At 44.9% G+C, this 27,984-nt stretch overlaps 1 protein-coding gene across 1 annotated transcript in view; it reads left to right on the plus strand.

The window, feature by feature from the left end:
- Positions 1–27,984, plus strand: part of TGFA (transforming growth factor alpha) — a 103,163-nt gene that overhangs the window by 56,056 nt on the left and 19,123 nt on the right. The gene's annotated exons all lie outside the window — the stretch shown is intronic.

The following is a 27,984-nucleotide window of genomic DNA, read 5'->3' on the forward strand; positions in this document are numbered from 1 at the left end:
TTTATCTAAGAAAATATAGGTGAATATTATATGACTTACACAAAAGGAGAACTAATCAGAACACTGAAGACAGAAACCATAAAGGAAAATAGATATATAGAAATCGTAATTTTCTGAATATCACAGAAAGAACACTATAAAGAAAAGTCATAGATAATATTTGCCAATCGTTAAAACATAAAGTACCCTTACAAACCAATAACAAAAATTTTAATATACCAGTAAGAGAACAAGCAAATTATTTGGATAAGTCACAAGATAGTAAGTACCTGTGGGCAATAAACATAGAAAAGATACCCAGCCTTGCTAGTCATCAAAGAAATGCAGATTAACTCAAGATATCATTTTCATTGATCAAATTAGCTAAGGTAAAAATTGGTGTACAAAATAGGTAAGGTTGGAGACTCATACCGTTGAGTGTGTAAGTTGTAAGTCTCACGTGTATGAGAGCAATTTCATAATGCTCATCGTAAGTCTTTAAAATGCCCTGCTTACCCAATGACCCAGAAATAACACTTCTAAGAATTTATCCTAAGGAAATAAGCGTGGGTAGATTTGTATGACTTAGCTACGATGATGTTCATGGCAGCAAGATATTTTTCAGGAAAGCTCCAAGTATTGAGATGGTAAGAGGTGCTGGGGAAGGTTTAGGATTGCTCTGGTGGGCAGAGCCTGTGTCCATATTACTGGACCACACAGAACCTTTAGCGCTCAGGTCACCATCTGAGGGGCCAAAGAAGTGTACAAGTAAATGGCATGATGCATTTGATGGCCTGTTTTTAGGGCTTTGTTTTTTCATTTTGATGGAAGTTTTTCAGGTTTGTGTCTTTCAGGTTACTATGAATTGGGGTCCACATTTCTCATTTATAGTTTTGAACTATTGAACACTTGCTTAGGTTTGTATAGTACCTGTGGACATAGTCATTTGATTGAACTTATAACTGTGTTGGCCCTCGGATTATAATTGTACAAGCAAAAAAGGTAGGTTTGGACTTCCCTGGTGGCGCAGTGGTTAAGAATCTGCCTGCCAATGCAGGGGACACGGGTTCGAGCCCTTGTCTGGGAAGACCCCACATGCTGCGGAGCAACTAAGCGTGTGCACCACAACTACTGAGCCTGCCCTCTGGAGCCCACGAGCCACAACTGCTGAGCCCGCGTGCCACAACTGCTGAAGCCCATGCGCCTAGAACCCATGCTCTGCAACAAGAGAAGCCATCTCAATGAGAAGCCTGCACACGGCAATGAAGAGTAGCCCCTGCTCTCTGCAACTAGAGAAAGCCCGCATGCAGCAACGAAGACCCAACGCAGCCATAAATAAATTTTTAAAAATTTATTAAGAAAAAATATATATATGTATAGGTTTCCTTTTCCTCCCACTCTACCAATTTTTGCATTTTAGAAGGGCCATCAAACTTGCAAATATTTTTCTGCAGACAACAGATTACTGGACAAATAGAATTATTTTTGTTAGGTATGGTAGCTAAATAATGGTCCCCCAAGGATGTCCACATCCTGAGCCCCAGAACTTGTGCATATGTGACCTTGCATGGAAAAAGGAACTTTGCAGGTTGATTAAATTAAGGGCCTTGAAATGGGGAGCTTGTCTTGGATTATCTGGGCAGACCCAATGTAATCAAAAGGGCCCTTATAAGAGGAAGGCATGAGGCCCAAAGTCAGAACAGGAGAAGAGATGCGGGAAGCAGAGATTGAAGTGATGCTGCGTCTAGTCAAAGACTAGTTCTGGCTGATTCTAGAGGCTGGGAAAGGCAAGGAAACGATTCCCCCCAGAGTCTTTAGAAGGAACCAGCCCTGATGACACCTTGATTTTAGCCCCATAAGACTCATTTCAGACTTCGGACCTCCAGAACAATAAAATGATAAATTTGTGTTTTTTAAAAGTCACTAGGTTTGTGGTAATTTGGCATAGCGCAATAGAAAACAAATACATTTGGAAAAGGAGGAAAAATCAAACTTATACTTGAGCCGTAGTTATACATTAGTTGGTCCCGGATGAGAAGTTCAGAGACCTAGATTCTGGTCATGACTTTGGGAAGTCACCTCTCTAGATCTCATTGTCTTCATCCTTAAGGTTCACTTCTTGCTATAAAGCTCTGGTCTTCCTCAGCATTTGTTTACCGTCGTTAAATACATCATTATGGTGACACTGATAAGTGTGTGAGGCTGGTGAATGAATTTTAGTTGATTTGTTTTGGAAGCTGACTACAGTATTGTTAGCATTATCCTTTTTGGGGTGTGTGGTGTGTCCTCATACGGAGGATCTTGGAATATCACAGTGAGTGCTGTGGAGTCAAGTGAAGGCACACACAGAGGTCAGAAGCCGTTAGAACTACAACAAATGGATTACAAAGTGACCTGAGATTGGGCATGCAAGCCTAACAGACTCTCCCATGGTGATCCGAGATCTTTCTAGGAGGATTTTCTAGATCTCGCCTACTCAGACCCCTACTCCAAATCACTGCAGAGTTTTGCAGATGCAGAGTGAGAACTTTGAGACTATAATGTCACACCACGGCCCTGCCGTGGAGCAGCTCAGGTGTCCATAGTCACTTGCCCAGCAGACCCACAGGACCTGCCCAGGAGAGAGAGTGGGCCTTATTCATCTTCTCTCCTCACATGTGGTCTGCTCTCTGGCTCACAGAAGGAGCACAGAAGGAGCACAGTAAACATTGCTGAAGAAAACTGTTCAGAACATTAGCAGTGAGAGTTGTCACTTGATACTAGAGTGTATGCATGTTTAATTGGTACACGGGCATTTCGTGGTTTTATCACGTACATTCTTTCCTCTGCATATAAGCACAAGAACCACAATCAGTATCCATTACTGTTTGAGTTTGACTATATTAAAGATAAATACATACACGTAGTTTTCAAACTGAAGTTTGTTCCTATGAGGGATCCAAGCTACATTTTAAAATGAGAATGAATTCGTCTTCTCACCATTGGGAATGAACTACTGTAGAATTTAGCATGCACGCCAAAAGTAAAGCTGTGTTTATCAGGGAATAACTTGATAGACATCTTTGTTTTTCAGAGCAATTGGAAGCACAGTTGGTGATTGAGAACCATGCCGGGGGGGGTGCCGTTCTAACTTGTTATCCCAACACGTGGAAACGTTGTGAAATGGAACTGGGGTTTTAAAGTTAAACATGGGATATCATTTCAGTCATCAAAAGGGATATCAAGGAACATGAAGGTGACCAAAACAGGCTAGCACAGTAAAAAAAAAAAGGGGGAAAAAATCCCAGGCTTGATTAACCAGTCATGGCTGTGCTGCCAACCAGCAGAGCGACCTTGAGCAAATCACTTAACCTCTTGAGTCTGTTTCGTTGTCTATTAAGTGGGAAAAAAATACCTTCTTGTCTGGTGGTGGTGAGAAATACGGGTGATGGCTGACACCTGCAGCCCCTCATCTTGTCCATGATGACTGACCTCAACAGATGCACAGCCCAGCTGACAAGATGCCAGCTCAGTGCTCAACTGACCACGATCCTAGATGGAGCTCATTCATTACTGCTCTAGAATCCTCTCCCCTCTCCCCACCTTGGCCAGGTGTGGAGAAGGAAGTGCCACATTCCAGTACCTGTCATGGCCCATGGTGGCTGTGGAAGGCTCCCATCAGTAGGAGACAAGCTCTGTTGCCCTTCTTCCCCTTCTCTATCCCTTATTGTGTTGAGACCCAGGTTTTGTCTGTAGTCTTGCCTCCTTTCCTCTCATCCCTCTAGATACCTTTGTTTTTCTCTCCTTTGTATCACCACAAACTGGAGTGTGAGTAGTAACCTCACCCGAATATAAGATCCTTGAAGGTAGGGCGTGACTTGCTTGTGGTTTTTCTCTTCCGTACTAAGTTTTCCTGTACAGGTAAAGAGCTCAGTTAATATTTGCTTTTAAAAAATTGTAGAATCGAAGATCTCACCTCCGAGACACTGGAGATGTACCTTGTGCAACTCATTTCCTGGGCTGTGTGAACTCGTAGTCCGTGCTGTGCGGACTGGCGCCCTGGGAGTTCCCAAGGGATGAGGGTAGGAAACTGACAGAGTCGTGGTCTCTTCCACATGGCGCAGAAGATGTATACGAGCCTTTTCTTAGGGGGTCAGAGGAGAGCAAAGAAACCCTTTCACTCATCAGAGCGGAGCGCTTCTGAGAAGAAAAGTGGTACCAACAGTAATGGGCATAAGACCTTGTTAGGCCACTGTCTTCAGGAAGGGGGCCTGGCTGGCTTGGGGCAGGGTGAGAGGGAGACCTCTCACAGTATACACTTGTGTTCCTTGTGAATTCTCAAGAAGATGAAGGGAATGAATGTCTTTAAAAACCAGCTTTCATAAAGGCCATTTCGCAGGCCGAGGAAACTCCCAGAAGCACAGGCGGGCTTTGGCGGGGCCCTCTAGGCTGGAGCAGTTCTCCTCTGCACATGCGTGGTGGAGTGACTTCTAGATCGTGCCACACTGGAAAGTTTGGTCTGGTCTGGAAGGTTGTGGGTCCCCTGAACACTGTAAGCTGCTGGTCCTGGCCAACCTCCTGACACCTAATTGTCACCTTCCTCAACATGGGTTTGTCCTGGGGGACCCTGTTCCAGCACCGTTGCTGACACTGCACACCTGGGGCTGAATAGCCTGAGGGAAGCACCAGCCAGCAGCTCAGGTCCTGGTCCTCAGCCCGGCTCTCAGAGAACGTGCTGGGTTTCTGGTGGGGCATGGGAGCTAACAGTGCCTTCTTTAGGAGTTAAAAGTGGGTGGGTGGGGCTTCCCTGGTGGCGCAGTGGTTGGAAGTCCGCCTGTTGTTGCAGGGGACGCGGGTTCGTGCCCCGGTCCAGGAGGATCCCACATGCCGCGGAGCGGCTGGGCCCGTGAGCCATGGCCGCTGAGCCTGCGTGTCCGGAGCCTGTGCTCCACAACGGGAGAGGCCACAACAGTGAGAGGCCCGCGTACTGCAAAAAAAATTTTAAAAAGTGCGTGGGTAGGTGGGTGAACTCTGTGCTGCCCCTGGGCTTGAAATACTGACCGTTTTTTCCACTGTCAGTTCCCACTGAATATGGTCATGTTGTATGTCAAACCTGATGTGATTTGGGAAACCCAAGCCAGGAGTCGCTTTATATTTTCCTGAGTCACTTTTATGAATGGCTTGAATTGAAAGGAAAGACGCTGAGTGGTCCACAGATATGTCTACACCTTGTTGTGCTGGCTCCAGGGCCAGATAAATGTGCAAAGTGCAGGAAGCCCTGTAAGCCGAGACTTGGCTTTGGGGCTGATGTCCTTCCTGCCTAGGTGGCTGGAACACGAGGGCAGATGTCTTTTCATAGCTCACCTATGAGTTTAAAGCAAAATAAGGCAGGAAGTCAGAGAGAGACCAATTCATACCCCCTTGATTATTTACCCAACATGATGCTGAAAGACATTTGTGTTTTTTGGAAGTTCTGTTCCCTGGCAATGAAATAAAACCTCCTTTCTAGGCTAGAAAGATTGATGTCCAACTACATTAAAGGAGTATGTGAGTAAAAGGATACTCTGTATTCTGCCAGTGAACACAAGAACTTCCACTGTGCTTATGGGACCGTAGTGCAGAGTGCGTTATCAGACCCGAAATTTGCAACGCAGAAGTAAAAATGTTCTAATAAGACAGGAGCATAAAAATATTCCCACTTGCCATGGTTTGGAAATTGTTGTATGAGGAGGGTTTTCTTTTATTAGTCAGAAGATGGGAGAGAGGAAGTGTTACCTTTTAACCTCACCAAAGAATATGATTCAACCTTGTTTTTATTTTTCTCTTTCTTAAGGACATCGTTTATTGACACCATATAGCAAAGGCCCATCACATCAGTGGTTATATGTCCAGTTTCTTCTCAGTGAGTTTTGCTTAGCTGTTTGCAAAGTTTTCTGTGGTTCTGTTTATAGTCCAGGAATTCCAGAAGGAATTTCTTAGTTTTCTTCTTTTAATATATTTATGTATACTAGACCAGTGGTTCCCAAAGTTTACTGCATATTAGAATCACTTGGGGAATCTTAAAAAAAATCCCATTGTCCCAGCTGCACCCTAGAACAATTAAGTTGTCATCTCTGGGGCTGGACCCAGGCTTAGGTACTTTTGCAAGGTGGTTCCAATGTGTGGCCAAGATTGAGAAGTGCTGGACCAAAGCAGCACTTAGCAAACTGCAGTGTGTACACAGCCCTCTGTGGGGGACGGGGAGGTCGGGTTAAAATGCAGATTCTGATTCGGCAGCTCCGGGGTGGGGCCTGACACTCTGCATTCTGACAAGCCCCTGGGTGGTGTCGGTGCTGCTGGTCTGTGGACCAACCACACTGAGCAGTGAGATCCTAGACTACAGAAGAGAACTTACAGCTAGATGCCACATGGCAGACACAGTGATGATAATATGCTGCTCAGGTTCCCGCGTGTCCCCTGACTGCTGTCCCCTGCTGTGTAAACAGACAGCAAAGCCACCAGAGTTCATCTTCCTTTTCCTATGAGGTTTTTAAAATTATTATTTGCAAACCCCAAAGGAAAAACCCCTCCTTCTCAGACCTCACTTGACGGTGTGTCCTTGAGAACATGAGTCACCCCCGAGGTGGAGATTGGGGTCTGTCACCCGTGAGTGGGTGGCTGGGTATTGCAGTCGATAGGGTGGCGACCTGTGCTCTGTGCTCTGGCGGCTCGCCTGGTTGAGGGAACGTGCCCCGGGAACGCTGGTCTCGTGCTTCGTCTGGTGGGGATGAGAGACCTCGGTAAACACTGCGTGGGAAAAGGAGTGAAATGGGCTGAGAATGAGGTTAAGGAATGGGTGTGTGAAACACCAGGTTGAGCGATGCCAGGGTGCCTGGAAGCAGCATTCCAACGCCCGCCTCTCCAGCAGCTCACCTGTCCAGAGAGGCCGGCGGTGCCGAGCACAGGACGCAGGTGCCCTGGCAGAGCTCTGGGGCACGGCCTGTCTGAGCCTCGCTCTGGGGCCTGGGTGTGGACTGGAGGGGCAGCTCCTGCCCACGCCTCCCCGTCTGGGGACCCCACAAACGATCTCCAGGCCCCGTCCTGTCCCCCAAGCTGGGAAAGATCATCTCGCTCTGTGTTCCCCACGCCCTCTCAATGCCTGGAAAGGTCTGATTCAAGGCCAAGACCCCTAACTTAATTTACCTGGATTCTTTGACCATCTTTGGACCAAGGAAGTCTTAGGACCGGGCTGGACTTTCTGGACTAGGCCCCTCTATGTAGAGAGTGGGTGAATTCTGTAGAACGGCCACCCAAGACTGAGCTAAAAGAAACAGACGTATGAAACCTTGCTCAAATTCTGGCCACTGTGGTTTCGCTCCCCAGACCCACCCGAGCAGATTGAATGTGCCTCCCCCACCCGCTCGCCTGCCTCTCGCCTCTGCGCCTCTGCACATGTGTTCTGCATCAGGGGACTGATTGCACATATTTGCTCTGCCCTTCTGAAGATCCCACGTTCAAGCTCACTTTCTCCAGCAAGCTTCCTCAGACCAAACTAGCTGCATTTAAATAATCACCTTTTCTTCCTTACTCTTTCAGCATCTAAGCATACCATTATTAACAGACATTACCTTTTCATTTCTGTGAGACTCCATCCTCCTCAAAGGGCTCTCTCATCCACCATCTCACTTTTGATAGAATCAGAATTTTAACATGAAGGGAACCTTGGGAACCGATTTTACAGAGGAATAAACTGAGACCCAGGGAAGGGAGTGACTTGGCCAAAGTCATGAAGAGTGGGTGTCCAAGCCACCACTAGGACCCAGGCTGCCACCTCAGTGTTTCATGATGCCATCCTTCCAGCCTTGGCGCACCCTTGCATCTTCCTGCGCACAGGGCTACAGCAGGCCAGCGAGGCTGGAGGCCTTTGCAGATCCTATCAGGGACGGTTCACACCAAGCCAAGGGCATTACACAGCAGCGGTGGTTGTTGTGTGCAGAGTTCCATAGAACTAGACTGCAAGACACACAAAGGAGATTTGAATAAATGGAAAAGCATAGTATGTTTGTGACTAGGAAAACGTCATATTATCCAGTTATCTCTAAGTTAATTTCTAATGTCAGTCTCCAAAATATTTGGGTATCAGGGAGGGAACTTGACAATGATTCTAAAGTTCAACTGGAAAAAATAATCAGATGAGAATATCTAACAGTTTTCTTTTTTAATAATGTGTCATGGGGGCAAGGGAGAACAACAAATTTGTACTGCCAGGTATGAAACCATGTTACGGGGTTACAGTAAATAAGGTGGTTTGGTACTGATATAGAAATAGAATCTCAGTGGAACTAAACAGAAAGACCAAAAAATAAGTATAGTTATGATAGAGATAACATTTCAAATCAATAGGGAAATGATGAGCTATTCAATAAATGGTGTTGGGAAAATTGGTTGGCTGTTTAGAAAACAATAAAGTACACACTATAAATAAATGTAAAATAAATGATGGATTGTTTGGGGTTAAATGTAGACGATGAAATAGTAGAAGGAAATATAGGTAAATATTTGCATAATCTTAAGGAAGGGAAGGCCTCTAATCATAACACTGAGGTGATTTCTGCACAAGCAAAATGAAGACGCAAACCACAGATTATTGTCTATACATATATATATATATATATATATATATATATGTATATAACAGGATACCAAGTTATCATTCCTATCATTTTAAGGAGCTCTTACAAACAAACAGGAAAGAACATATCAGTACAAAAATGGACAAAAGATATAAGCAGCTAATTCACCAAAGCTGAAACACAAATGCTAATAATAATATGAAAAAAACATTCAACATCATATGTAATCAAGGAAATGCAAATTTATATGAGAGGTTTCCATAAGCCTCCATGAAATTGGCAAGGAGGGAAAGGGAAGGTAATATCCAGTGTTGGGAAGGTTAGGAGCGTTCATCTCCTCACTGGAGCATAAATTGTTACAAATGTCCTGGAATGCAGATTGACAATATGCCTCAGAAGTCTTAGAAATGAGCATTCCTTTGTCACACCAATTCTGCTCCCAGGAAAATAATCATAAATGTGCTTGAACAAAGGTCTGTGTAGAAGAGTCTTCAGTTCTGTATTATTTACAGTAGTGAGTTACTGGGAAGCTATCAGTGTCCAACAAGAGGAGGTTGGTTAAAGAAAATGTGTATCAGTGGAAAACTTCAGCCATTGAAGATTACCTTGTACTATAATGTTACCGAGTTGGGGAAGTGTTCATGATAGCATCATTTATTCCTGTTGGGGACAGAGTGGGGGCCCAGAATAAAGACAAAGGTTATACTCCGAAGTGCTTATACTGGTGATCCCTGAGTGATGGGCCAGCAGTGGTTATCTATAAGTGGTGGGCTTGCAAGTGACTTAGTTTTTTTTTTCTTTCTTTGTGCTTTTCTATTCTCTCAAGTTTTCTGCCTTGAACATATGTTGCTTTTGGAAATTTCAAAAGTTATTAAAACAAGGAAGACAAAAGAAAGGCAGGAGGTGTAGTTGTAAGAATCTGGGTGGGATTTGCTCAGCTGTCTTTGAGAGACTATATAAGTGGCTTGTGGTCGGGGCCTGGTACCACTAGGAGGAGTGCACCCTAGAGGTGCCCAAACCAGGATCAAAGGAGGTAAAACACCCTGCCCTGTTCCCCAGGCCCTCCTTCCCATAAGGAGCAATAGATCAGAGTGTTCGTGGTTTCACTGTCTAGGTCTACAGAGGACATTTCTGCTGCGTTGCCCAGAGGCAAATATAGACCTTCCCCATTCACAAAAAGCATCTCACAAGTGGGTACATGCAGGACGGCTACACTCCAGTGGGTAGTAGAAAGCAATGACTTCTGACTTGGAAGGCTAGGAAAAATATATTCAGGACAGGTTAATTAAGAGACTAGTTATGTGAGCTTTTGCCTTTCAAATAGCATCACCGTGATACCACCTGAAGAGTAGAAGACCCTAAGAGTCCTCAGTTCCAGGAGGAAGCAACACAGTTGTGAACTGTTACATCCTGTTGAAGGGTACAGTGTTGATCCTGGTGTAGCTAATTAGCAGGTGTCTGGTCTTTCTCATATATACTTGTGTGTGTGTGTGTGTGTGTGTGTGTGTGTGTGTGTGTGTGTGTGTGTGTGTGTATATGTGTATATATATATATATGACCATCGCCTATAAAGATTTCATCAAGAGATGGACTATAGCACGTGTAAACAGGGGAGTAAGCACGTGTTTGGCAAAAGAGCCCCCCAGCTAATCAGTATGTCCTTAAACAGAAATTTGGGGGTGAGAAAGATAAAGATTCCAGTAAAAATATAAAGCCAGATGCTGCGGAGAGGGTGGCAAGTGTAGTTTGAAAATTAAGCAGCACTAAGCCCCTTTGAGCTGATTTTTAATTCTCAGTTACAATATTGAATTTATTTTTAAATTTCTCAAAACCTTAAAGGAGGCCATGAAGTTATAACAATTTAGGAAGGGAGAGCTTAGCAAAGAACAAGAATAATGCAGAATACAGCATTACTATCAACAATACTTAAAACTTCTGGTAACTGTAGTCTCAGAGCTCTCTTTGGGGGCAACGAATAAATTCAACTTGAAATTTTAATCTGGTTTATGCCATGTGGGCTTGTTAGGGAACTGTTTCTGAAAAACAAATAAATGGATGAGTCTGGTGAATTGAATGGGTGATTCCATGATGCTGTGGGCATTGGAGACTTGGTGGGAAGAACGTCATTGGAATAAGTGATTGGAGAATATGCCTTGTCCTGGAGTATATCAGCTAGGCTTTTGGGGTTGCAGCAATCAATTCTGGCTACCTTAAACAAAAGCAGCCTTGTTGGAAGGCTGTTGACAGCCCACAAAATCTGCAAGAAAGCTAGAGAATCATGCTTGGAAAGGTGCCTCCAGGGAGCCAGGCATCTCAGGACAGAACTGTGTTCAACACACTGCCATTGTAATGCATGAACTCCACCCTCATTATCTCTGTGTCTTCTCAAGGTTCAAATTCTGTGAGGGACGGTAGGTGTCTGACTGTGGCCATAAACCAGTATAAACCCATGGTGGAAAAAGTAATTCCCCAAAATAAAATCTGGGTGCTGTTTGGAAGTGGAGAAATATTTGCCACGCAGCCCTAAATTGTTGAGCATGAGCTCAACAGAGACATGGATGTTTAATTCAAGGTTAAAAAAAAAGGGAATACCAGGCTTCCCTGGTGGTACAGTGATTGAGAGTCCGCCTGCCGATGCAGGGGACACGGGTTCGTGCCCCGGTCCGGGAAGATCCCACATGCCGTGGAGCGGCTGGGCCCGTGTGCCATGGCCGCTGAGCCTGCGCGTCCCGAGCCTGTGCTCCGCAACGGGAGAGGCCAAAACAGTGAGAGGCCCGCGTACCGCAAAAAAAAAAAAGGGAATACCAAAAGTAATATCATCATGGGTCAATTCTATGGGTAGATGGTTTATCCAAGTAATTAACACTGCATGGATCCTGATTCCAAAGTAGTCATAAGGATAGAATGTGGTTTAACAGCAAATGTCAGATTGGTACATTTTCTGGAAGTCTCAATGTGCCACAGATTGGACAGCTGAAAATTTCTTTACACACCTGTTGGCTGTCATATCACTCAGAAAGTAGAGAAGACAGGGACACCTGCTTCTTTGAATGCAGCCTTGACCAGAAAGGATAACAGGCTGGTGTGTCTCTGTGTCATTTTAAAGTTTCTAACATGAAAGAAGGAAACACTAGGCATAGTTCAACTTCAGAAAAGCAGAGTCTCCAAAAATTCAGAGGAAAACCAAATGTGACCCCATGAGTAGGATTCTAAAAAGGAATATGGCCTGGGGAAGTTGGAAGGCTCATAATGGTTCCGAGTTTATAGTCAGAGGGTGCATGATAAAGACGAAGAGTAAACATTTGAAGAAGACCCGAGTGCATCTGCAGAGGGAGGTCTCTGCAGTACCATTTAATAAGTGGTGCAGAGAAGATCAAAAGAGAGACATGCCCCAAGAGATGCAAAGAACAGTACTGAATGACACTTTGTTAAGTGAACAAGCACGTTGGTGCCTTCTGGGTGCCAGGTGTTACTCTGGGCACTGGCAGGTGTTCACGAGAATGTCAGGAAAACTGAAGGACATGAGAAACAGAGGCTTGCCCACATGGCTATTGGCCACACAAGAAAATGACTTTTTAACCCTATACTTGGGAACAGACAGGTAAAGAAGGAAGAAATATGTCCGTTCCTTGGGGCAGCTGGAATGAGGTTAGTGCAGAACCAAGAAAAGACTACTGCTGGCTAAAATTTTAACTGTAGAAGATAAAACATAGCAAATAAGAAATAGAAAGGCAAATGAGGATCCTAGTAAGACCACCTAAGGCCATAAATGAATTTATTTTCAGGGGTACAGATGAATTACACTTCTCTATACTGAGGACTCTTGTAGCAAAAATCTTTCCATCCCTGTTGGGAATTTTTAAGAAGTAGTAGGAAATGTAAAAATTGCTCAGTGAAAGAAAAAAGACAAAGATGTTTCTGACTTTAAATAAGTAAACACCTTAAGATTCTTTAGACTATAGATGGGAAAACTTGATGATACTCTCAGAAAAACTCCAGATCTAACTATTACAGGGGATAGAGAATGAATTCTTGGGCCTCTCAATGAATCCATCAAAAATGAGTTATAGCAGACTAACTTTATTTCCTTTTTAGTGTTATAGATTGATGAGGAAAATGCAGCTAGGACAATGTTATCAAGGTAACGCAGTTTCATTTCAGCAAGGCACAGGACCAGATCAAAGTATTCAGTAGTACAAAATGGAGAAACGGGAGTTAAAAAGGTGGCTGATCGGGCTTCCCTGGTGGCGCAGTGGTTGAGAGTCCGCCTGCCGATGCAGGGGACATGGGTTCATGCCCCGGTCCAGGAGGATCCCACATGCCACGGAGCGGCTTGGCCCGTGAGCCATGACCACTGGGCCTGCGCGTCCGGAGCCTGTGCTCCACAACGGGGGAGCCCACAGCAGTGAGAGGCCCGCGTACCGCAAAAAAAAAAAAAAAAAAAAGGTGGCTGATCAATAAGATGGAACAATGGTAGAGACCCCCTTAAATGAGTGAATCCCCAGGCATACCCTACACAGATTCACCAGTGAACTTTTGGGAAGGACAGGAAGTTTGTAATCAGAACATCCCCCAAAAGTGGTCGCTGATGTATTCATATGACCTGGGAGGGGGCCTCAAGGGTTTGCCAGCAAGATTTGTCCACCTTTTCTGTTGAGATTTTTATGAGCAACTTGAAAAAAGACATATAAGTCAAATTTATCAACTTTAGAGGTGACAAAAGCCCAGAAGGATAGCTGAAGCGTTGGATGATAGAATAAAGACTCAAAAGGGGGAAAAAAAGAAGTATTGAGCTAGAACAATGGATCAAAGCCAACCAACCAGGTTAAATTGAACAGTGACACATTTAACAGTATCTAGGTTAAGAATAACTATTTAATTAGGAAGGATATGAGGCCAATTCTGACAATCATATATGTGGAGAAAAGCTAGAGGCTTTAGTTGACCACAAGCTTATATAAGCTCTAGAACTGCTAGCAAATGGATGGAGAATTGAGTTATATTATTGTAGAAATCAGATCATAGGAGATTGATTCCTGCTGTCCTCTGTCCCCATAGCCCAGAGCTTTAGGGTGTGGGCTCTGGGGTCACACCACCTGTTTTTGGATTTCCCCTCTGCCCATTCCTAGTTCTGTGCCTTTGGGCAAGGCCCTAACCCTTTCTAAACCTGTATTCCTCATCTGTAAAATGGTTAGAGTCACAGAGCTATGTCACAGAGCTTTTATAAGAATTAACTTAGATGATGCATGTAAACCTAAAGCATTTGGTAAATGTCTTTGCAATAGTTGTTGTTGTCAGTGTTACCCTGTAGTGGACAATTATAAGAATGGCACTAAAAAAAATGTCAGACAAAAAGTCAACAGACTTTCTCACTTAAAGAACATTTATAGGAATTGGAGTGTATATTAGTTATCTCTTGCTGTGTAACAACTTACCCCAAAATTTAGCAGCTTAAAGCAGTAAACATTTTTTTTTTTTTTAAAGCAGTAAACATTTATCTCACACAGGTTCTGAGAGTCAGGAATTCCAAAGCAGCTTAGCTGGGAGGTTTTGGTTCAGGGTCTCTTATAGAGGTTGCTGTCAGGATATCAACTAAGGCTGCACTGTCATCTGAAGGCTTGACTGGGGGCTGGATAAGGGCTCACTCACATAATTCTTGTCTGGAGACCTCAAGTTTCTTGCCACATGGACCTCTCCTGATGACCTGGCAACTAGCTTCCCCCCCAGGGTAAATGATGAGAGTAGAAGAAAGCAGAAGTTACAGTGCCTTTTGTGACCTAGCCTCTGAAGTCTCATACCACCTACATTCCGTCAGTCACACAGGCCAATCCTGAGACAGTGGGAGGCGAATTCACAAGGCCATGGGTACCAGGAGCTGGGGATCGTTACGAGCCATCTTGGAGGAGCCATCTTTGGGTTTATCACCACAAAGTCTCAGAGATTTGGAAACCGACTGCAGATACATGAAAGGACTGTTGTCTAGAAGAGGGAGACTTATTCTGTGTGGCTTCCAACAGTCAAGCCAATAAACAGAGGGGTTTCAGGCAGGCATATGTCAACTTGGTTTAAGGAGGGACCTCCTTGCAATAAACTGCTCCAAAGAGAGCTGGCCGTGTGGAGTTGCCTTAGGTAGTAGTGAGCCCTGTGTATAAGAAAAGTCAAGGGCTTCCCTGGTGGCGCAGTGGTTGAGAGTCCGCCTGCCGATGCGGGGAACACGGGTTTGTGCCCCGGTCCGGGAAGATCCCACGTGCCGCGGAGCGGCTGGGCCCGTGAGCCATGGCCGCTGAGCCTGCACGTCCGGAGCCTGTGCTCCGCAACGGGAGAGGCCACAACAGTGAGAGGCCCGCGTACCGCAAAAAAAAAAAGAAAAGTCAAGCACAGGTGGGGTGCCCCCCTCAGGGACACCATATGGAAGGATGGTCTCTGGGCTAGCTAGAAAGTTAGATTTGAGCACCTCCATCTCTGTAATATTTCATTCCTTGGTTAGGGAGGAATCTGGGGAGATGGGACCCTATAGGGCTTTTTTCTCTTTTTTATTTTACTTTCGATAGAAAAGAAATGTTTCATCAAAATATAAGATCTTTGTTTCTGAACCAGTGTGGCTTGGAGAAGCTATTAAGAGGTAAAATGACCGTGGTGTTTCTGGAATCCCCTTACATTTCTCCTTTTAAGAACAGAGTTCTGATGTCGTTGGTTTACATCTAGCCTGTGGAGTTAAAACCAGGAATTCCCAACTTTTTATGAGACAAAGCCTTTAAAATCATGGAAGGGACAGGAACACTGGCACTGAGTTTTCTCTTTGGGAATCCCAGCAGACCTTGGAGAGAGGGTTGAGTATGCAGTTCTGGGGCATACTGGCTAGGTAAGGCTCAGACATCTACCGGGGGAAACCAGTCCACTCTGAGCATGCAAAGGTACTTGCTGACACTTCACTGGGGATTCCATAGGGAGAACTGAGAATGCAGTTCCTGGAGAAACTTAAGGGCGTTGGTGGGGGGTGGTGAGGGAGTGTTACACAGGTCACCCGTAATGTAGAAAATGTCAATAGGAAAATGAAGGGAGACGTGCGCATACCACTTTCACTCCTCCTTTCTCCCATCTGCCCGTGGTTGCTCATTGAGATGAGTGATCAGTGGAACATGAAACTATTTCTAAACTTGTATCAGTACTAGAGGCTCTGAAGAATTTCTGCCAGTGAATGTTCAGATGGGACCCATCCCCCCAGAACAGCATCCACCCCTCCAGGAGGTGAGGGGATTGTCAGCAGCAGAATCACACCTTGGAAGGCCAGGGTATGTAGGTGAGAGCTGGCCATGTGGCAGTAGGGTTAGGGAAGGTCCATCAGGATCCTGTCCACACCTCAAGAAAGGACACCAGTCAGGGCCACACTGAATGATGAACTCCGTCAGCTCTTACTCCTGGCATGGCATGGGTGCCTCGCAAACAAGGGAAGAAAAGAAAAAGCTTCTGTCCCAGAGATAAAACCCTTTGCTGTACTTGCTCTGTCTCCGGCTTCTACCGAACAGATTCCTCAGATATTTAAAGCCAATATTTAAACTTTACCCTTTCTATCTTTATCTGGGCCAAAAATATTGAACAGGGCCACACGGTCTCTGACGGAGCCTATCTTAACTCTCCATCATACTCTACAAAGTAGATCTTCATCTGTAAAGATGATGATGCAAGAAATTACTGGCCACATGAAAGATCTATTGGGTTGGCCAAAAAGTTAGTTCGGGGTTTTCTGTAAGATGTTACAGAAAAACCGGAATGAACTTTTTGGCCAACCCAATATCATATGAGAAGAATATTTGTGAGGAATTTCAATGACTGTCTCTACTTCTAAGAAATGGGAGAAGATGTAGAATTATCTCTAATTCGTGTCTTTGAGACTGAAGCTGACATTGCATCTGTGAAACCACATCAGGGCATCAGGGAGCTATTAGTAAAAAAACAACTGCAAGGACATGAAAAATATGGCGCCTAATTTTGAATTCGTAATGGACCAATGAGTAACAGATTAGATGTAACAGTAAGTCAAATCAGTGATTTTTTTTTTTAATGACCTGGGAAATATCTCGTAGAGCTCAAAAGGACGCAAAGATAAAAATACAGAGGAGAAAAATCTGAAAAACAGAATTAAGTGGTCCAATACACAGATAATAATAATTGCAAAAGAAGAAAGCAGACTAAGGTTGACGCAGTCATCGATGAAGTAATTCAAGAGAACTTTCTGAAGCTGAAAAAATATGTGTCCTTAAGATTGAAAGCATTAACTTCCAACGTGACTTGACAAGTTTTCATTGCAAAGAAAAAAACCTCATAAGCATCCAGGTGAAAACAAAAAACAGGTTTCTTACAAAAGAATACAAAGCTAACCTTGGGCTTCTCATCAACTACAAGCCACAAGTCAGTGGTAGGAGGCCTTACGGGGTCTACAGATTATGACCCAAGTTGTCATTCACATGCAAAGCCATGAATGTGGACGAGAACATAGAAAGATATTCTCAGACACGTAATAGTTCATGATGTAGACATACCCCTCGCATGCCCTTCCTGGAAAAATGTCCAAAGATCCTACACAGCTAGATAGCAGCTGTATTAAGGTCAAAAGCCCCAAAAATGGGAAAGATATGGTGTAGAAAAAACAGTGATGATGTGTGTCCAAGTAACTGTTGTTGATTTAGTTATATTTAGTACAAGTGTCAAAATTAATTAGTAAAATAAAAGTTACATATAGAAATAATGCAAAAGGGATATGAAATCAGGCTGTAGTAACTGGTAACTGGGGACAAGAGGAAGGAGGAAGTAAAAGTACACTGAATTCCATATCGAATGGAACATCCAATTTCATTCTTTTTTTTTGGTGTGTGTTTGGTACATGGGCCTCTCACTGTTGTGGCCTCTCCCATTGCGGAGCACAGGCTCCAGACGCGCAGGCTCAGCGGCCATGGCTCACGGGCCCAGCTGCTCCACGGCATGTGGGATCTTCCCGGACCAGGGCACGAACCCACGTCCCCTGCATCGGCAGGCGGACTCTCAACCACTGCGCCACCAGGGAAGCCCTTTCATTCTTAATATTGATAATTAGAGAAAATAAGTTAAATATTTTTAATTTAAAGATAACCATAAATAGATATATCTAAATCATTACAAGGGGAAAGAAGTCAAAGAAACATAGTCCCTTATGCAAAGGACAACAACAAAAAAGGGAAAACAACTAGAAATCATAAGCACTTATAAAATGTTCTGTGAAAGCAGTGGTTATTTCTCAGCAATGGCAAGTAATTTTCTTAGGATTTTTCTATTTTCTAAAATTTCTACAATGAAAATGTATTATGTTTTAAATAACAAATTATAAAACTCTTTCTGGGGCTGTTATAAAAAGTTGTTTTATATGTAACACACCACCAGTAAAAACTAAAGCCTGGATGGAAAGCCCCCAGTGATATTGATGAGATATTATCAAGATACTCTGAGGCAGATGATTTAAGATTTTGTAACTGGTGAGATACAAGTTGTGGCAATTTGGAGAAATTATAGGGCACCACCTTCTGTATCAGGAAGACTGAAGATGTGGTAGACACGTTGCTATCCTGCCTTGGTGAATTTTTTGTCTAGAGAGTTTTGATAATCTAGTAAACTCACATCAGCTGTGTCATTTCAAACAAGACAGCTGGACCCTGCCTGCTCTCAGTTGTGGCCACAGTGCTTTATATTTTGTTGTGTTCTCAGACTTACACTTGAAGAGGTAGCCTTTGCTCAGTTACAAATGCTGGTCGCATAAACATTGAGCAAGGACAAGTCACTCCTGGCCCGCAAAAGATTATTACCAACCCTGTAGAGGTAGGTGAGGGTTGACCTGACCAGAGAGTGGACAGGACATACCATAAGCTGAGGAGCAAGGGTTTCAAACTGGAGGCTTCCAGTAAGGGTCAAATGGACTTGAGATTCTAAGTGTAAGACATGTTGGTATTTTGGGTGAGTTTCCCAGAAGGGACTATGGGAGAAGAGGAGAAAAGGAAATGATTTATTAAGAGGATTTCTCCCTCATCAGAAATTCACTAACCCCCAAACACTGTCCAGACTTAGCACTTGAGTAACACTCCCTGCTGTAATAGACAAGCCCTGAATGCTGTTTATTTCCTGCATATTTCAAAGTCAGTGCAGGTGTTCCTGGCCTTACAGACTTCTTTCCTTGCAGTTATCCAAGGACCCAGGCTCCTTCCATCTTGTGTCTCCTCCCTCCTCCATGCCTTTGGAGGAGTTCTCTCCATTTAGCCAGCAGCTAGGGAAAGAAAAAGGGAGATCTCACTGGAGAGGTTTATATGGACCAAAGTCGTGCATATAACTTATGCTCACATCCATTGGCCATAACCTGGTCACATGGTCACACTTACCTGCAAGGGAGTCTGGGAAATGTAGTCTGTGTGTCCAGGAGGGAAAATATCAGAGGTTTAGAGGAACTCATGGGAGTTTCTGCCCCAGACTTTTTCCTTCTTCTCATTCCCTGCCTCCTTCACAGAATGGTTTCCCAAATGTCCTCTTTCAGTTAAAAAACAAAACAAAACAAACAAACAAACAAAGACATGAGTATAGGAGTTGGAAGTAGAGTGGATCACACAGGCCATGTTCTTTCTGGGGTTCATTGTTGTTTATAGTGGGAGCATGTGAGGTTTCTGCACCTAGAGGCCAAGCCTGAGGGCAGCTTTTACTAAACATCTTTCATCTTAGCATCCTCTATCTTCTCTAAACATTTATTTTGTGTATCCCTCCTCCTCATGGCCCCTTTAATGATAAAACACAAGGCAGTAACATGATTTATGTTATGCAGATTCAAATCTAGATTCATAAAGGCCAGTTTCTATAAAACTACAGTTTCATCTGTGAGTAAAACAATGAAAAATAAAAATGGTTTAAACTTTATCTTTTTAACGTTGTACAGTTTTAATTTTAAATAATGTTTATTTTCAAACTCTAAATGTTCATTTTATAAAATTGGGAAAATTATGAAAGGGAAAATGATTGCCCATAATCCCACCACCCTCTCAACGTCTCGGTGTTTTCCTTTTGGAATATAATCTTAATTAAAGGGCTTTTATCTAAGGTCAACCAAAAATCATCAGTATAACTGCCAGGTTGAAAAGGAAGAGGCCACGTATTTGTCAGGGGACAAAGTCCCAGCTGCAAAAATCACATCTATGATTTTAAGGCTGTTGAGCTTTGCCTAAAATTTACCTCCGGATGCCTCCATTTCCTCACTTTAAAATGAGGAGTGTCCTTCATCTACCCAGACCGCATCTGCAGACTGTAAATGAACAAGGCATCTGTCAAAAAGTTCTGAGGGCATAGAGTGTTCTAGAGAAACAGTTGTCCTAGTAGTATTTACATGTACTCAGTGTGGAGGGTTTGAAGGGATTATGGTTCAAAGACTCAACAGGAGGAAGCATTTTTTTCCTAAGGGTGGATTGAGGGTTTCCTGCCAACCACTTTACCTAACAATTTTGATATTAACAAAGAGGAGAACAGAGACACACAGCGACTGCAAACCTAGGTGGCCCCAGGCTCCAGCGGGGCTGTTCTTCCAACAAAGCCAAAAGAGAATTCCCTGTCCAGCAGGACTCAGCTCCAGTTCCCAGAGCCGTTCACATTTTGATTCAAAGCTGGCTGATGAGAGCCAAACGAAGATATCCTTGTTTACTTTGTAAGTGGAAATTTGAAATGAAGTATTTTCAAAATGCTGGTTGACACCCAAGAGGATGTAATTAGAATAAGGGGCTTTCTGGTTTGATGATGTGAAAGAAAGAGATGATCTGTCTCTTTGAAATCAAATTATTAAATTGTAAGAGAGAGGGGAGGTTTGACTTGCAGTCTTCAAAGCAAAATCACGACTGGCAATTTTCTTAATTGGTTTTTTGCTTTAAATCACTAAGGCCAAGGTAGAGAGAGAAGGGGCAGCCAGGGGGCTGGAGAGCAGGGTGGTGAGGAGAAGAAGGAAGAGCTGTGGGGGGGCGGGTAATCTTCCATGTGTGGTGCATTTCCCTTCTATTTCCATCTCATTTTAATCCTTCACGGACTTAAAATGCAGTTTGGGGGCTACTCGGGGCATCTCAGGCATGCCTCTCCCTTCCTCATGCGCTTTGGGGGAGGAGGTGGTGTTACTGGTGAAAGCTGGACGCAGGTAAGAGGCCAAGTTGAAATCTGTATTCTGAGCATCTTTAGATGAGTACGCCCAGAGTCTGGTTTTAGCCCATACTTCACATGATGTCACTGAGATTTTATTTTCGATTCCTAAAGCCTCTTTGCTAATTAAAACCATTTTGCCTTGGGACTTTTAGCTGGTTTAATTCTAAAAACAGCCCTGAGAATTTCACGGTAATTCCTGATTTGTTTACTCTTCAAATGAAAGAGTTGTCTTAACTGCCTAAAGGTGCCCATAAGGATTTAACCCTCAACTCATTCTTTCTCTCTTTCACCCTCTCCCCACTCTCTTTCGCCCTCTCCCCACTCTCTTTCTCTCCACGCGGCCCCCCCCCCCCCACACACACCCTGAAGCGACAGTGGGGCATATTAGGAAGAGCAGGAACTTTAGAGACTGCCAGCCATGAGTTCTGGTTTCAGCTCTGCCATTTGCAAACTTAGCAACATTGAACATCCTTAACCTCCCCCGGCTTTACTTTCCTCATCTGTAGTCTGGGGTAGTAATGAGTACCTCTCAGGACTTTTGTGAGGATTAAACAGAATTCTCTGTATAAAATGCTGGGCATAGTGTTTGCACTTAGTAGACAATGTATTAATGGGAGCTACTATTCATAATAATGGTCGTCATCATCATCGTTCGCATCATCGTAGTCCAACCGCAGAAAATCCACACTGGGTTAAAAACTCTAAGCCCAGTTAAAATCTCTAAGCCCACTTTAGGTGGGATATGAACCTAGCAAATTGTTTTTATGTTCATGCTATGTGATTCTGTTCTTCTCTTGGATTAGAAAAGGATACCAAAAGTGATGCAAATTCTGCCTTTGCCTTAGAAATAAGCACAAGCAGGATGAACCCCATTGGAGTCAAATACCACTGGTGACTTTCTCTCTGAATGTGTGTCTGTTTTCCTCTCTCTCTCTCTCCGCCCACCCCACCACACACACACACACACACACACACACACATACATGAGCGCGCGCACACACACACACACACAGGTGTTGTGTTATTAAAAACAGTATCTTTGTAGGAAAATAGGAAGTATGTTGTCTATGGTGTCTGCTTCTTCACCGATACCTTTCTTTGAATTTGGTTCCATCACGTCTGATTCCCCTTGGGTTTTACCCAAAGAGAGAAATGCTCAGAGGGAATTAAATTAGCTCAGATGCTCCCTTAGGTTCCCCCAGCATCTTGTTTAAAGCTGTAAAAGCAATTCAGAGTCCATTTTAGCTGTGCTCTAAGCCAGAAGCTCCCGATTTCTAGGGCATGAGCACCATGTAGCCCAGAGATTGGGGCTCTGGGGAGAGCATGCTTTGTGAGACCACTTAGTACCATCCTATGGACCAGCCCCCCGCCCTACTTCCAGCTACTCCTCAGTTAAGCATCATCTGTGGACAGATAGAAATCTCTTTTGCATCTTTGTTTTTCAGCTACTACTCCCTTGTGGGAATAATAAGTCCCATATGTATAGTTCCCCACTCCTCCCCCAGATAAAGTAATACTTCCCGTTGCTTCTCCTAAAAGTGTGCCTTTCTGATTACTAGAAAGTAATCTAGTTTCCTAACTACCTAACAAGCTGAGAATTCCCCTTCCTCATTGCCACCTGATTTGTAGATTTTGATTATGTGCCTTCCCAGCATTTGTCTTCTTGGACTTGAATAGTGTCCTAATTTTCTACAGCTCTTTACTCTCTTAGAATCAGAGAGACCCGAGATAAAATCCCAACTCTAGTACTTTCTAGCTACGTGTCCACTGGCAAGTTTATCTAATCTTTAGTCTCCTGTTCTCATCTGAAAAACAGAGAATAGTAATGCTTACCCCACAGGGTGGTTTGAGGTTTTAGGAGATAAAATGGTATCCGTGTTCTTAAGTGGGGATGAAGGTATGGGTAGGGTCTAAAGTCAGTTTAAGATCAGGGAAAATGTGAAGATCAAATAGGGTCAAAAGTAGCCGGTGTTGGAAAAGATTGCTTAAAAAGTAGTAAATCTGTAGTCAGAGATCATGTAATAGGAAAAATATATATATTTGAAGTATAAGATTTACTCTCAGGAAATTGAGCATCTTGCGGTGGGGGATGGTAGTAAAAACAATAGTGCTACACTCCCCCATCCATGGAATGGCAAGAGGAATTGCAGGGCTACTTATTTTTCTCTCATCACTTAACTGAAACAAATGACCGCTCCCTCTTAAATGATGGTACTGTGGGGCTTCCCTGGTGGCGCAGTGGTTGGGAGTCCGCCTGCCAATGCAGGGGACACAGGTTCAGCCCCGATCCAGGAAGATCCCACATGCCGCGGAGCGCCTGGGTCCGTGAGCCATGGCCGCTGAGCCTGCGCGTCCGGAGCCTGTGCTCCGCAATGGGAGAGGCCACAAGAGTGAGAGGCCCGTGTACTGCAAAAAAAAAAAAAAAAATGATGGTACTGTGAAGCCAAACTGCTTTCAAATCGCTTTATATCTATTATTTTTAAAGTATCCACTGTCCTTACTTTTAATAGTGAATGAGTTGAGTGATTGTATTTATGTCATACCACCGCCACACACATCCCAAATACAGCAAAATCGAATTCCCCTTGATTGGCCAGTAGGCCTTAAGAATAACATGTGTTTTCCTACTTCTGTGAATGTAGCTGGGCTTACTCTTCCGTACTCTGCTGACTTCCACTGCTCGCTTGAAATTGCCCCCTTGTTCATCTGCCCCCCTCACACAGCCTCAGGAAATGCCCTTATTAATTGTCTTCCTTTGTGGGATGTTCCTCTCTGCGGTAAAGGTCAGCAGTGTTGCCATGCTTGATCCTGACAATGCTCTTCCTCCTTGGGATCATTTATAAAACTTCTAATAGTTCTTTTTCTCACTCCCCAAATGCCCAGAGAGACCAGGGTCCCTGCCTACCAGTCCCTGCCTGTGCTCTGTACCATCCATTTCTCTAAGCCCTGGCTTAGCACTTCCGCCACCCAGGTGTGAAGGCTCTGTACTAGCCTTTCCTTCACACGCTGGCTAATTTTGCAGGTTCATGCATTGCCTCATGTAAGCCTAGAATTCCATCCCTGTAAACTGGGCCCACTGACAGCCTAAAGCGAGCCTTCTCCATCCCAGAACTGAGCCCAGACGACTTTGTGACTCTAGCCTGGCCCTGGGGGCATCAGCGTGTGGGTCTCAGATGCACTCAGGTCCATATGCTCCCCTAGCCTCACCGGGGCTGCTGACCAGTTCCCATCTTCCTTAAATTCATCTACTGCCTTTTCTCTTAGACATTCCAGAAGCATTAGCTGGCTTTCCCACTATAGCATCTGAAGAGAAAATACTTCATCCCAGGTCAAAAACGTGGCTGAAAGTTCCTGCTAAAAAGCCAGGTGTCACTCTTAAATTGTCAGAAAGTTAGCGATGACATTTGAGGAAGTAATGAAACGGCTATAAATGATGTAAGCTTTTCAACAGGCAAACGTGTTTGCAACTTCTAACACCTGGAGAAGAGAGTGAGGTATCCGCTCCCAGCGACCAGCCCAGCAGAAAGTCCAATTAGGGCCGCTTTTAAAGGGGGTGATCACCTCAGCGGTGTGGGCGCCGCTCCCAGGGGAGCAGGGCTGTCAGAAGGCGCTGTCCAGATGGCTGCCTCCCAGCCCTTCTGAACTGGAGAGACCCCTGCTGTGAATCGAATCTGTGGCTTCCGTGCCCCTCGATTGCTATTCCAGACCCTCTTCCTGTGAGTGGGGCCGGGGCTCCAGGCCCTATGAGTGGGTCTGTGGTCTCTGGGCAAAGCTTTCACAGCTTCTCGGGAGAACAGGGGTGTCTGCGAGACATGCGTTTAGTTAACAAGCCCGAGAGGCCTCTCGTAAATTTCAGAGCAACAGGAACTGAGCGGCTTTGAAACTCCCGCGGCAGATGGGCTTGGTATGTCTGTTCCTCAAACCAGAGCATTTGATTTTCCAGTCAGCCTGCGTGCTAATCAGACCTGGTGCCTGGAGGAGAGGAGGGCAGGGTCCTGGGCCCGGGGGAAGGGGCAGCCCTATCCTCCCTTGCCTGGACTTCCGCCCCGCCCCCCCTTGGAGTTTCCCTGTTGGCCTTTACTGCCTTCCTTTTCTAAGTGAGGTGGGTTTTTTCCATTTTAAGTGTCTAGGCCTCTCCTTCCTTCACTTTGATATTTCCTTGAGTTTTCAGAAAGGAGAGAAAGAAAAATTAGAAGGGGAAGAAAGTAGAGGAGGGTAAAGGAAGAATAGGGAGAGGGAGAGGGAGAGGAAAGGAGAGAGACAGAGAGAGGCTTCGAGACTCATTCTCTGGGAAGATGCTGGAAGTTCTGGATGTGGCCCACCTGCGGACTGTATTTGGTTCCCTCCTCCCCGTCCACTTCCCCAGTGCAAACCACATCCCCCCAAAGCCGCTGAATGTGCTGTTGGAAACAGGACCCCCCCTCACTATGCACGATGAACCGCTCGGGGTTACGGATCACGATGGCTCCCAATGCAGTCTTGAACTAAATGCTCACTTTTAAGATGTTTGGGATTATATTAGGAGGACAAGCTTGTGTAACGGAATAGAAACAGGAAGTTTACGTGAGTGCGTATGTGCGTGCGTGCGTGCGTGCAGGGACACAGGCAGCGTGTAGTTACGTAGTTCTCCCTAAATGGTGGATTGAAGATGGGTTTTATTCCCTAAGATTTTTTTTTATTCTACATTGGCATTTATAAAAGGTTTCCACAGTGATGTATCACTTTTGTAATCAGGAAAAAGGTGTTTAAAATAAATAGCCTTTTAGTCATCATGATCATTGACTAGCATCAAGCTCCCTTGGTCCCCTCAGCACCTGGGCTTGAGTGGGAACGGTGGGATTGTGGAGGAGTGGGACCCCAAGCTCTAAGCATCAGACTCCCCTCCTTACCCTGGTCTCTGACCGGAGGGAGCAAATCCAGCAGGCATTTACTGCCTTCACTGTGACCAGGGCAGGGAGTTTCCTCATTGCCTGGGCTCTTCGGCTCTTAGTGAGCTGTTGAACGACAGACGGTTTACGTTGGCAGATGCCTCTCTGTTGTCTTCGTGGAGGATGTCGTCCACCATAACACGTGAAGTCCCTTTCAAAAGCAGCTGCAGAAGAGAAGTTGCTCTCTGACCTTACACTTGGGCAAAGCCGAGTCTGTCCTGCAAATGCAAAATAGGTGCATTTCTACTTAATGGACTGTGAACACCCTCGCTTAGGTGGCAAGGAGACATGGCGCTTCAGCACATGCGCGGGACTGTCTGACGCGTGTCTTCATATGTAACCTGATACCTGAGCTCTTTGCTCTTTTCAACCCCTGCCCTTATAGTCCTTTGCTCTGCTCTGTCCTTCCCTTTCTCACTGCCTCTCTGTTTCTTCCTCTCTGCCCCACTCCCCTTCTCTGGCCCTTTCTCTCCATCTCTGTCTCTCCCTCCTTCCCTCTTTCCCTTCCTGTCTGTGTGTCTCCTCTGCCTCCTCCCCCCACCTAATTCTCCCTCCGTCCCTTCCTCTCTGTTCTCTCTCTCTCTCTCTCTCTCTCTCTCTCTCTCTCTCTCTCTCTCTCTCACACACACACACACACACACACACACACGTCTTTCCCATTTGTGTCTCCTTTTTATGGTACCTATTTTTATAAAGCCTCCTCAAGTCGTTTATGAGATGAGGCCAAATAGCCGTAAATACAGGTTAAACGAGATCGCGGCATTGAGTCTGCCCCTCCCCTGTCAGTTCCCAAAGACAGATCCTGAGTTTTCCTTTTAATGTATTTCTATTGACCTGACGCTTGACCACGGAGAACCTCAGCAGATTCCAGGCTTCAGTATCACACAGGAGTTTGAAGAGCTGGAAGGTGATCAGTTCCAACAAGGATCCCTTTCAGGATCCCTGTCATTTTACTTCTCTGAGAGGCCTTTTGTCTCTATCCTTTGTTTCCTCTGATACAAGCCTGTCTCTCAAACATTCGTGCACGTCAGAATCCCCTGCAGGGCAAATGGTACTGTATATCAATTCTACCTCAGTAAACCCAACTTCTAAAAAAACCACCTGGAGAGTTTGTCACACGGATTACTGGGCCCCACCCCACGGACCCTAATTCCATAGTGTGAGGTGGGGTCCATGAACTTGGCCTTCTGACAGGTTCTCGGGGGTGTGAAGCTGCTGGTCCCTAGACCACATGTTAAGAAGCCCGGCTCTAAGCCCTGACAGGGGACTCCCACTAGCCCCTTGGAGGTGGTTGTCTAAATGGCCTTTTGTAGAGCTTATCAAAAGCCTTTTTTAATGTCTGAATCAAATTAGATCCGAATTAGATCCAAATTAATCTCCAGCCACTTCATCTCTCCATATTTGCCCCTTGATGAGTTTAGTCAGCACAGAGACACCAGTTATATGATCTTACCGCAGACCCTTCCAGCTTCAACTTACCATCCCAGTGTCCGCTGTCAGCAAGTGGCCAAGTCACTCATCGGCCACCTGGGCCTGGGACTCACAGGTGGCTGTTACCAGCCAAGGCAGTCGGAACCCGTGTCCCAGAGGCCCCTGTTGGACAGGGATGTGCTGCCGTCAAGAGCAGGGCCGTCCAACAGCCCTGCGTCGCCATCTGCACCTGGCTCTGGGCTTCCCAGCTTGTCCTCACATGTGAAAGTCACTGTCTTAGTAGCTGAAGGGCCCACCTTGACTTTTAGTTATGCTGCACTGAACTTATGGAGGGAGGGGGAGATTATATACTAGAGTGGTCTTGTCACGTGTGGGGACTCATTAGCATAGTGGGATTGTCAGCTATGATAACAGAAGAGCTAACGGCTGAGCGATACGTACCAGACAATTTGCTGAGCACAGTATTTAACCCGCTTGGCCTCGCTCAGCCTCAGAGCCACGTTGAGGCAGTGGACTCCCCATCTCACAGGGGCGGAAGCTCAGCACCACATCCAGGCAGCAGAGGCAGGACCCAGACCCGTGTCTCTCTGCCTCCTAAGCCCACACTCATAACCTCTGAGTGCCCTCTCGCCTTCTGCATCACGGACTCTGCTATATTTTTAGCCTCTGCTTTTTCCACTGGAATTATGAGGTTTCCAAAATTATGATTCTTCTGGAAGTAATAGACAGCAACATGAGTTTACTATTTCGTGGTGGTCAAAAATCCCACAGTATGAAATTGGGGCTTAATTCACTCAAAGAGCAAGAACTCCAAGCACATATTTTTTTCCCCAAAAAATACTTGAGAAAGACCCACTCCCCGAATGCCT

Source organism: Delphinus delphis, chromosome 12 (assembly GCF_949987515.2).
Source record: "Delphinus delphis chromosome 12, mDelDel1.2, whole genome shotgun sequence".
Classification (NCBI taxonomy): domain Eukaryota; kingdom Metazoa; phylum Chordata; class Mammalia; order Artiodactyla; family Delphinidae; genus Delphinus; species Delphinus delphis.